The sequence below is a fragment of the Oratosquilla oratoria genome, chromosome 41, assembly GCF_046742065.1.
Source record: "Oratosquilla oratoria isolate Oo_2021 chromosome 41, ASM4674206v1, whole genome shotgun sequence".
NCBI lineage: Eukaryota > Metazoa > Arthropoda > Malacostraca > Stomatopoda > Squillidae > Oratosquilla > Oratosquilla oratoria.
This window is the reverse complement of record NC_134817.1, coordinates 31,170,495-31,181,922: the sequence shown is the minus strand read 5'-3', so window position 1 is coordinate 31,181,922 and position 11,428 is coordinate 31,170,495. Positions and strand designations below refer to the sequence as shown.

General features: G+C 37.2%; 1 protein-coding gene across 1 annotated transcript in view; it reads left to right on the top strand.

Annotated features, from left to right (window-relative positions):
- The window catches only part of LOC143021142 (neuronal acetylcholine receptor subunit beta-3-like), a 589,791-nt gene that overhangs the window by 561,859 nt on the left and 16,504 nt on the right, over positions 1-11,428 (top strand). The gene's annotated exons all lie outside the window — the stretch shown is intronic.

The following is an 11,428-nucleotide window of genomic DNA, read 5'->3' as shown; positions in this document are numbered from 1 at the left end:
TAAAAACCCAAGAACACATCCTTCCCCTTTCCTATAGCTTTCTCACATATCTGTCTTACCATAAAAATCTGATGTACACGACCCCTAAGTCCTAAATCCACACTGTTCCTCACCAATTACTCCATATATATATATATATATATATCCATATACATATACATATATACATATATGTGTGTGTGTTTGTGTGGATGTGTATGTGTATATATACAGTATATGGAAAGAAAGTGAAGACATGGTGCACCCAGAATAGTATTCAGTTGTTACCATGGGCTGGGTATTCGGCGGATATTAATCCAATTGAAAGTTTGTAGGACGAATTTAATGACGAAATATATCGTGCCATTAACAAACTAAATTCAACTCACATAGTAACCAATACATGATTGGTTCTATTCAGCTAAAATCAAGGAGTTGTATCACTCCTACATTTCTTGTTTGCCTAGACGTGTTCGGAATCCTCTCTGAACACAAGATGCTCAAATTAAGTACTAGGGAATGAGCATTTGTAGATTCAACAAAATAAAGCAGTATTTTGAGCTGTTCATGAGTCTTACTTCCTTTAAAATTTGAAATGATGGAGTTATCAGAAAAATCCATAATAACTTTTCCAGTACTGTATGAATATATGCGCATATTATATATATTATATACGAGGCATGTTTTTTAAGTAAGTACCGTTTTAAAAAAAATTAACAAGTAGATTTTTCGTAACAATTTTATTTTTACAAAAAGCCTTGTACTGTAATCTATTTTACAACATAATAACGGAATCATCTGACCGTGTTTAAGTTTGTGAGTATTTGAAATGCTTCCTCCTGTTGAGAATGCTGCCGACTGTGAAATACGCGCTGTGACTCGTTGTCTTACTGCTTAAGGCGTGAAAACTACAGTATATGGAAAGAAAGTGAAGACATGGTGCACCCAGATTAGTATTCAGTTGTTACCATGGGCTGGGTATTCGGCAGATATTAATCCAATTGAAAGTTTGTAGGACGAATTTAATGACGAAATATATCGTGCCATTAACAAACTAAATTCAACTCGCATAGTAACCAATACATGATTGGTTCTATTCAGCTAAAATCAAGGAGTTGTATCACTCCTACATTTCTTGTTTGCCTAGACGTGTTCGGAATCCTCTCTGAACACAAGGTGCTCAAATTAAGTACTAGGGAATGAGCATTTGTAGATTCAACAAAATAAAGCAGTATTTTGAGCTGTTCCTGAGTCTTACTTCCTTTAAAATTTGAAATGATCGAGTTATCAGAAAAATCCATAATAACTTTTCCAGTACTGTATGAATATATGCGCATATTATATATATTATATACGAGGCATGTTTTTTAAGTAAGTACCGTTTTAAAAAAAATTAACAAGTAGATTTTTCGTAACAATTTTATTTTTACAAAAAGCCTTGTACTGTAATCTATTTTACAACATAATAACGGAATCATCTGACCGTGTTTAAGTTTGTGAGTATTTGAAATGCTTCCTCCTGTTGAGAATGCTGCCGACTGTGAAATACGCGCTGTGACTCGTTGTCTTACTGCTTAAGGCGTGAAAACGGCTGAACTTCATCGTTAGATCAGTGAAGTGTATGGAGAAAACATTATGAGTGGTGGGATGGTGCGAAAATGGGTGAGAGCTTTTAACGATGGACTTATAAATGTGCGTCATGAGGAACGAAGTGGAGGACATTCACTTATTACTGATGGTTTTGTGCACATTTGTACGGCCATCTTTAAAAGCTCTCACCCATTTCCGCACCGTCCCATCACCCATAATGTTTTCTCCATACACTTCACTGATATGAGGATGAATTTCAGCCTCTTTCACGCCTTTAGCAGTAAGAAACCGAATCACGGCGCGTATTTCACAGACGGCGGCATTCTCAGTCGGAGGAGGTAATTCAAATACTCACAAACAAACTCAAACACGGTCAGATGATTCCGTAATTATGTTGGAAAGTAGATTACAGTACAGGCTTTCGTGTGAAAATAAAATTGTTACGAAAAGTCTACTTGTTTAATTATTATTTCAAAACGGTACTTGCTTAATATATATATATATTATATATTATTGTATATATATAATATATATATATATTATATATATATATATATATATATATATATATATATCATATTATATATATATATATATATATATATATTATAAATATATATATATATAATATATTATATATATATATTATATATATATTATATTATATATGTATATAGTATATATATATATATATATATATATATATATATATATATATATTATATATATTATTGTATATATATTATATATATTATTGTATATATATATTATATATATTATTGTATATATATATTATATATATTGTATATATATATTTATATATATTGTATATATATATATTATATATTGTATATATATAATATATTATATATATATAATATATTATATATATATATATATATACAATATACAATAGCTTCTTTTGAGGAGTGTTATTCTGGGTCGAAGTTGGCGGTGTATATAGTGAGCCAGGCCCACGTTTCCTCCTTGCGGAGTGATTGGTGGGTGGTTCCAGTATAACACGTCAAGCAGCATCGGTATAACATATATAAAATAATACAATAATAATATGATAACAATATGACATATGATATATGACATAATATACAATATAATATAATATATAATATATATTATATTACAATATAATAACATATAATAATATTTAGCATCGATATAGAATGCATATGTCAATAAAAATATAAGAATAAAATACACGATTTTTGATAAATGAAAATATATATTAAAATAAATGTCACCTTTATGTTTTGTCATTATATAAAATCCCCGTGTTATGTCGGAGCTGTCCTGGGGCGTCTTTCTATAGCTGTATATTTCGCCGTGTATTCTGTCCACCTTATGTCTCCTACTTTTTTGTTTATGTTGGGTTTGGTAGCTATGTGTAATGCTTCAACTGTTTTCCTTCTTCTCTTTGTCAATTCTTTTTCTACCACTTCTGATTGTAGCTATTCGGGCATATGACCTTCTTGTTCTATATGTCCCACCATCGCGTTGGAAAGCCTGTGGGATTTTAGGTTCTGCTTTGTGTTCTTTGATTCTGGTCATAAGCCCTCAGTGGGTCTCACCTTAGTTTGATTTGTCACATTTGGTGCATGGTATCCTATATACAACGCTTAGGTCGTTAGTTGTTTGTGTCGTTGTTATTATTAGATTTTTAAGTTTCTTTCCTGCTTCGCTGATTATTTCTAGTCCTAATGGTCGTATTGCATCCCCCAGTGATTGTGAAAAATCGGAGCCTGGTACGACAAGGTATCTAGTTTCTTTCTTGACCACTTTTTCTTTTCGTTGCCTGATACTTTTTGCTTTTCTCAAAGATGTGGATATTAGCGCCTCTGGATATTTTAGTGCTCTGAAAGTATTTGTAATATGCAGAATTTCTTCGTCTAGAAACTCTTTGCTGCATATCCTTAGAGCTCTAAGAAAAAAAAAATTATCATTCCTACCGTGGTCCGTTCATTGTGTGTGCTGTAGAAGCGTACTAAATTGTCTTTGTTTGTTGGTTTTCTGTATACTTTGAAGAGTACTTTGTTTTCCTGTCTGTGTATCTCCGTGTCTAGGAAGGGTAGGTGACCGAGAGACTCATTCTCCATAGTGAATTAGATGTTATCGACTACCTCATTAAGTTTAGACATAATATCACTGGTGTCATTTTCTGTTGGAAACACGAGGAGGCAGTCATCCACGTATCGGAACCAATTTGCATCTTTCGGAATAATTTTAAGATAATGGTCTCTTTCTAACATTTCCAAGTATAGAGACGCAGCCACTGCACTTAATGGTGACCCCATAGGGAGGCCGTCCAACAGGTGATATTCTTGGTCTTTGAATCTAAATGAATGGAACCCGATGCATTTTTCTATTAGCTGCATGTACTCCCTTTTGCAAACTGGTAATTTGTCCTCATCAATGGTTTTTAAGGGTTCTTTTATCGCGCTGATGGCGCCTGTTACGGAAACATTAGTGAATAAGGATGTTATATCATAGCTTACTAACGTTTTTTCTGAAAAGTCTACGTTGTTAAGTTTCTAAATTAGGTCTGCTGAATTACGGAGGTATGTACTGCTTATCCTACCAAGGGCAGATGACAGTGGTTTTGCTAGAATCTTTGCTAACTTATGCGGGGCGCTTCCAATGCCGTTCATTTAGATTCAGAGACCAAGAATATCACCTGTTGGACGGCCTCCCTATGGGGTCACCATATTATATATATATATATTATATATATATATATTATACTGGGCTGCATTCAAAAAAATCCTTGCAACAAAGACGTCACATTTCCCCTTAAAGTTTTCCATGCTGAATCCAGAAATCATACTCAGTTTTCGTTTTTCAGGCAGGTTCTCATTTTTTGTAATAAACGAAGCTAAATGATTCAGGTTTATCGTGTGGAAATGCGTCTGATCCAAGTGTATAAAATTCCTGTATATTTATAAATATAAGTAAAGGCAGAGGTTGACAGGCCATTTAAAACAACAGTCACAGTAAATAACCTTCATATTTTGATTTCGCAGAGAAGAATAAGTAAATTGTTTGATTAAACAGATAAATAAGAAATAGTGAGGATAGAATAAAGTAGAAAAATAGAAACACAAAGGAATTCGCGTGTCAGGAAAAATGGACTCACAAGTCCCATGGAGGGGTCGGTGGGGAATTAGCATTAATATGACTACTGGTGGAAATAAATTTGCAAGTTGGGGAACGCTTTATGCCAAATTTTACGACCGCACAAGTTTATGTGAATACCACTAAAAATAATCAGACAAATAAAGAAAAAGTAAGATAAAGAGAGAGAGAGAAAAGAGGTGGGAAGGCGGACTGGCCATCTGACGGTGTGGACTCTTCCTCTCCCCCTCCCCACCCTACCCCTTCTAGGTGACCCAACGCTGCCATGATGCCGAGAGGCAATAGTACGGCCCCTAAACGTTTACGCACGCTGAGGAAAGGTTACGAAGAGTCCTGACAGTTTCCACACGAGGACTAAAGATAATTGTGATATTAACCACACACAAACGCAAGAAGACAAACTTCAGGTAAATTCACACAATTAATGAAACGTGGATTTGCTTGTCCGTAGACTTTATATTTAAGTTTATATTTTACATTGTGAAAAAAATCACGCTAATGAATTAGAATAAGTAAATGTTAAAAAAAAACTCGAAAACATGCAGTACCCCCTTCCATACCGGGTGGCCTTTCTGGTGCTATTGAGACACCCCTACGGACCAGAGTGTCCCAACATTCTTTTTCATCTCCATTCAATAACTCCTCCAAAGGATAGAAGAGCTGGTTTTTGCCAACGAAGTGCAGGTCACGTCTCTCCTCCGTGCCTGGTAGCACTTTTTTATTATGGTTGCCGTCAGGCGATTTTATTCAACTTTCCTTGGCGACCCCTCCGAGAGGTCAGGTAGTTATAACATTAACATGTCGTTCAAACCGTTCTTGAATATGGGGAACTGTTTCATCATCAATGTATTTAATGATGATGATAATGATATTAATGATGATGATGGTCTTGGCCATTACCATTACCACGCAAATCGAGACGCAATAAAAAAAAGGATAAATATGAATTCGATCATCGCAAATGATAATAAATATATAAGTTAAAATAAATATATAAGTTATACTTCGTTAAAATCGCAAGAAACGCTACCATTACGATGCCATTCCAGCCGTTCCTTGAAGATACTAAAACTATTCCGTCATCGAATTCCAAATAACTTCCAATTTCGAAAGTAGAACGCTGCCATCACTACATCAGTGGTCCACTGATGAAGACAGAAAATTTTCTTTTTCTTATATGTGGCTCATAACAAAGGCCAGAAACTCCTTTTTCGTGGTCTTGTTCATACTTGGCCATAACGATGCCTTTGGTGTTTTAACGTGGAATTTCTTCTTATATATTTGAGGCTTACTTTGTGAGAGGCAGAGCTACTCTGAGTCCTGAGGCTGGTTGAAGTTGATGACTTTGGTTTTGTTGTCTGGTTCAGAATCAACTCTGGTTGTCTCGACTTTGGAGCAGTGACTCGTTGAATTGCGTCGACGCCTTACCGGTGTTATTTCTTTCTCTGTTTTCTTCTCGAAATTTACCGGGATAAAAGAAGGACGTCTTTCAAAGTCAATTTTGATGTGAATCCAGGAAGGAAATCTGTCTTTTTCCTTGCAACTCTCTGACTGAAGAAGACATCGGGGTGACGAGTTAGCACCCAGTGATGTCCTTTTGCTGATCTTCGTCTTATTCTCCTTCTTGAAGATTACAGGCACAAAAGAAGCCCGTCTTTCAAAATCAACCTTCAGATGAATCCACGAGGCAAACCTTCCTCTCGGCAACTGATTGGCCATTACCGCTTGATTTGACTGCAGACCTCGGGATGATCCAGCATCCATTGGTGTCTTCGTTTGAGCTTCTTTCCTGAAGACTACGAGTACGAATGATGCGCGTCTCTCAAACTCCATTTTCATTTGAAACCACGTAGGAAATCTTTCCTTTTCCTTTTGATTGTCCCTTACCTTTGTATCTACTTTACGAACACCGTGGATTGGCTGTAAAGCTTCCAGTGATGTCTTTCTGTCTTTATTTTCTTTATTAAAGACAACTGGTATAAATGATGCTCGTCTTTCATAATCAATTTTCATCTCAATCCAAGATGGATGTCTTTCTTTCTCCATAAGATGATCAATGGTTTCTTTACTGTAAGTCGTGGTTTCCTGAAGGTTTGACAGACTCTCTGGTCTGTTGGGTGGTTTACTAGGTAAAGAAACATCATTTAGTGTAGTTTTACTTTTAAGTTCTAAATTATTTCCTTCTTCTTCAGTCAGGAATTCGTGATTAACATCTAATACAGCCTTTATGTCTTCTGGGAGGACGATGCTCCTGTTGAAGTGAACTTGATTCATTTGTTGACCAGAATGATTGTTTAGCCTTTCAAACGAATGGAAGTTGGCCTGTTTGTATGAAGGAAGGTTTTCAGAGTCAAGAGTCATTTCATTCGATGAAGTCTCCTGCTCCTTTGCTTTACCTTTCACAGGCGGACAGCAGAAGTTCTTCCTAAAGAAGGTGAGAGCGTATTGCGTGCATGTTTGCCAAACCTCATCGAGTGTCTAACAAACGTTTTTTATCAGCCATTCCTTTACAACTTGCCCGAATACTTCTGCTGTACTGGTTAGGTTCTTTCCATTAATGCCCTCGACTTCCAAATGTTCTTCCAAAATTTCGTTCACTTTTGGTGTTCCCACTGCAGAAGGCCCGTAGTCTCTGGAATCATGAGTTCTTGTCGCCATTACCATTGCAAGACTTGTAGGGGCTTGCTCAACCCTCTGTCTGCCGCGAACGTCTGAGGACTTTTGGTCTTGAGGAGATGAAACGCGCATGCCCGTCTCTAGTAAACACCACTGAGGGGCCAAGGTCCCGGAAGTACCTCTCCTCCAAGGGAACACTCGGGGCCGTTGCGGGGATCCTGAAAAAAGGAGTAGGAAAGACCTCCTGGGCCAATTACCAGCCATTCACGATCCTCAACCCTTCCCACATTGGCGGGAAAATTCGCTACAACTAGTTAGTACTGTTGATATTATGATTTTTTTTTGTCAGTGTTCCTTTATCTTTGTATATGTCACAGAACAAACTTTATATCTATTGTTCTTAGAGCCAATTGGAGGGGTCGGGTGGGGAGGAGGAGTAGAGTCCCCTTTCGTAGTCGGTCCGCCCGGTCTGTTGGCCCTATACACTGAAGGACTGGTTGATTTGACTAATTTCTTCTATGTTCAGTTATTTATTTGATCACTTATCATTTACCTTATCAATAAATTTCTTTAAAAATATCAATAGAAATTATAATCAAACACAAAATGATTATCCTGAGTTTTCTTATATACACATTCACATACCGACAAAAAAGTCTGTATAGCAAAGGGACATAAGTGACATTTCTGCATATTTAGGTCCAAAGATTGTATATAAATATATATATATATATATATATATATATATATATATATACATATAAGAAGATCGTAGATAAAGGTAGATAAGTGAGGCAGGTAGAGGGGTAGGTGGCTAGAATTTCATTTTTATGAGTTGGATGATTGTTAAATAACAATCGTAGGCGAAGGAATTGTACAATCTCGCTTCTCGCCTAAATGTTTACAAGCAGCCGTTGGGGATCCGATTTCATTGCTGTATAATGTTTATTTTATGCTGATGTAACAGTATGTAAACTAAGTCAGTGGGTCAGTGGTGCATTGATTTTGAGATTACTTGAATAAGCTGTATTGCTTATGGGGTTTGTAACAACCTTTCTGATTGGAGAAGGGGTGGAGGAGGAGAAAATCCAATTGGTTCATGGGAGTAAAATCACGCCTATAGGGGAGGTACTTAGATGTAAAAGTAAAGGTCATTGCACTGAAGACATCATGTCATCAGTGCGAACTGACCTAGTAAACAAATTGAGGATTCCGAGTGGGAGTCCCTTGGTGTGACTTGACCAAGCAAATGTATTAATATTCGGGAAGAAAAGAAAGAAAATTAATCTCCGTTTAATTCCCCTCTCTTAGACAAAGTGATACTACTGGTAATTCCTACAAATGAGAACAGAGAGTGGCTGTTCATACGTAACAAGACAATGGTGAAAAGAAAGTAGAAAGTGAAAGACGATTTATAGAAAGTAAATACACGAAAGAAAGACAACACATACAGACGACAACACAGAGCGGTGAAAGGGAACCAGAGAAGGGAACAGTAGATGGAGTAACAATGGAAACAGAAATTGCCGACTTTTCAAGAACTATCCACTCTGCGGTCTTCCAATTTCATATTGATTATTACATCTTCTAGTCACTCCCTTCTCTTTCTCAAAATTCTCTTCCTTTGTGATACGATTAGATATTTATTGTGTCAGCATGCACTTTTGCTTTCTCATGTACAATTTCTTCAAAGTTTAGCTTGTCATTTACACATACGTTTGTGTATGTATGTGTGTGTGTGTGTGTGTTTGTGTGTGTGTGTATGTGTGTGCGTGCATATGTGTGTGCGTGCCTGTTTGGTTGTAAAATAGCATAGGCTTATTTTCATATTTTTCAGTTATACCCTTTTCGAATTTTCTTCCGCTTTTGTGATTTTCATTTATTCATACTTAGTACTTTTGTATTAATTTTTCGTGTTTTTCTTCCCCTACTTATCTCATGCTTTGAACCTTTTGTTTTGCTGTTTCATATCTTTTGTTAAACTTGTTATTTTCTGTGGATATACTATTTTGTTTTTGTTTTTTTCACATATTTTCCAACCCTAAACAAATAAAAAGATCCTGAAGACTTCCTTGACTTGCCCTTTCCACCTTATCAGGAGAAGAGGTGGCCGTGATTAAGCGCACAGCCACTCAATACGCATTAAAAGACATTTGACGCTCCTCCCACCTCAGAACCTTGTGGGTGAATGGCTATCGCTATGTCCCTCCAAAAACTCTGGTCAAGGGCAATGCAGCGAGGCACAACAGGACGCGACAGTTAATTTACCCCTGCCACTTCGTCCCATCATGGCTCCCTTTCTCTTCTCAAAATTACTGACGAAGTCATGAGATTCTTTCGGACTTCGTCACCCGTTTATCCATTCACAATCTCTCTCTGCTCACTCCCATCTTTTGCACTCTCACTCCCCTGCTCGACAGACATTCTTTGCACATCCAAGGCCTCTTTCGCCTTGTCCATCCACTTCATTCTTGTATTCTTCATTCTGTATTTTCCTACAGACTTTTCTTCCTCTCCCATAACAGCCGATCTGGTGAAAGCGGGTATCTAGATGTTCCTCCTCCTCATCCATATGAACAAACACAAAGTCGAAATCACTGCCGCGCACGGAAGCAGAAGAGAACCAATGATGAGATTGTCCAGGGCTACACCTGGTCAGGATTAAGAAGTCTAGATGGACGACCAACACATTTGGCAGGGCGGCACGCATGCGTAGCAAGGCACCTATCGGTCTGCGAAAGCTGTAGAGATTCAGTGATCATTCTACGAAACACAAGAAAACCCTGTATCTCGCACTGGTTCGGAGTACACTGACGCGCCCTAAAATACCCCCCCCCCAACAGACAATAGCAAAACACCCGAGCAGACGCTGCAAGGAGTCTATGACAAAGCACTCGAATTCATGTCAAACACGCACTACCCGAACATCAAAACAGGACAGGATTTACACCATGAGGTTGACTTCCCCACAAAGAACACATTTTTACATAAGAAAGCTACTCTTATCTGGGACAGGATTTTGCAGGTAAACAACGAGACAACATTCACTGCGCAAGCGAGGAACACGTCTTCGGTTTCCGTTACGCCTCGAGAAGACGCACAGCGGCGGCGATTCACCTAACCTGACGCAACACGTTCGAATGAAACACCATAGCGACACTCTTTCCCTTGCATCTGTTTATTTCAACAAAGAAAATCATGGGCAAATTGTTAACTAGGTATCAGCGCAAAACAAAAATAAAATAAAATTATTAAATCTATGAAATTGAATATAGAAAAAATGAATAATAATGCTAATAATCTTGTCACTGATAATAATGATGATAATGATAATAATAATAATTATAATAATTATATAGTTATTGATAATTATAATATAAATAATAATGATGATAATAATAATAATAATGATGATTATATTAATAATGATAACAATAATGATAAAAATGGTGATTAATAATAAACACCTGATCGAGTTCCGCATAGCAACAGCGCACAATCACCCCTCAACTGTCCTCTCACTTGGACGATATTCAAGTCTAAATGAAAAATACTTCATATCATGTGGACCCGGATAGCTTTACTTCTGTTCCCTCTTTTCTTCTTTCCTTATTTTCCATTTGCCTCGCCAAGCTCTTCCTTCGTGATGCTTGGACTAGATGATGAAGTAGGGAGAGGCGAACTTTGATCTTGCATCTGACAATCAGCTGACATGGCAGCATATTTAAAGTAGATTTTTATTCGCTTCGCTTTTCGCTTTTGGAATTTTTGTGGAATGAATCGTTAGTTGCACAGGTGTCTCTTGAATAATATAATCAACTGCAGCCGTCACGGAGTTTCCAACTCGGGTCTTTAATGTATGAACAGAGTTCGCTTTTATGTTGTTGCCACGAAAAGGAGTGGAACATGCTACGAATTGTAGGCTGGGAAGCAGTAACGACCGTGGCTGCGATCCGTGCACCTGATGTTTCAGCAATGGAATGACACTTTGATTCGCTTTGCTCTTGTAGTTAGAATGGAGTAAATCACTTGTGGCAATGATGTCGTTCAAGTAATCCATTGCAGCCGTCGTTCCGAGAGGAACTTTTCATCTACA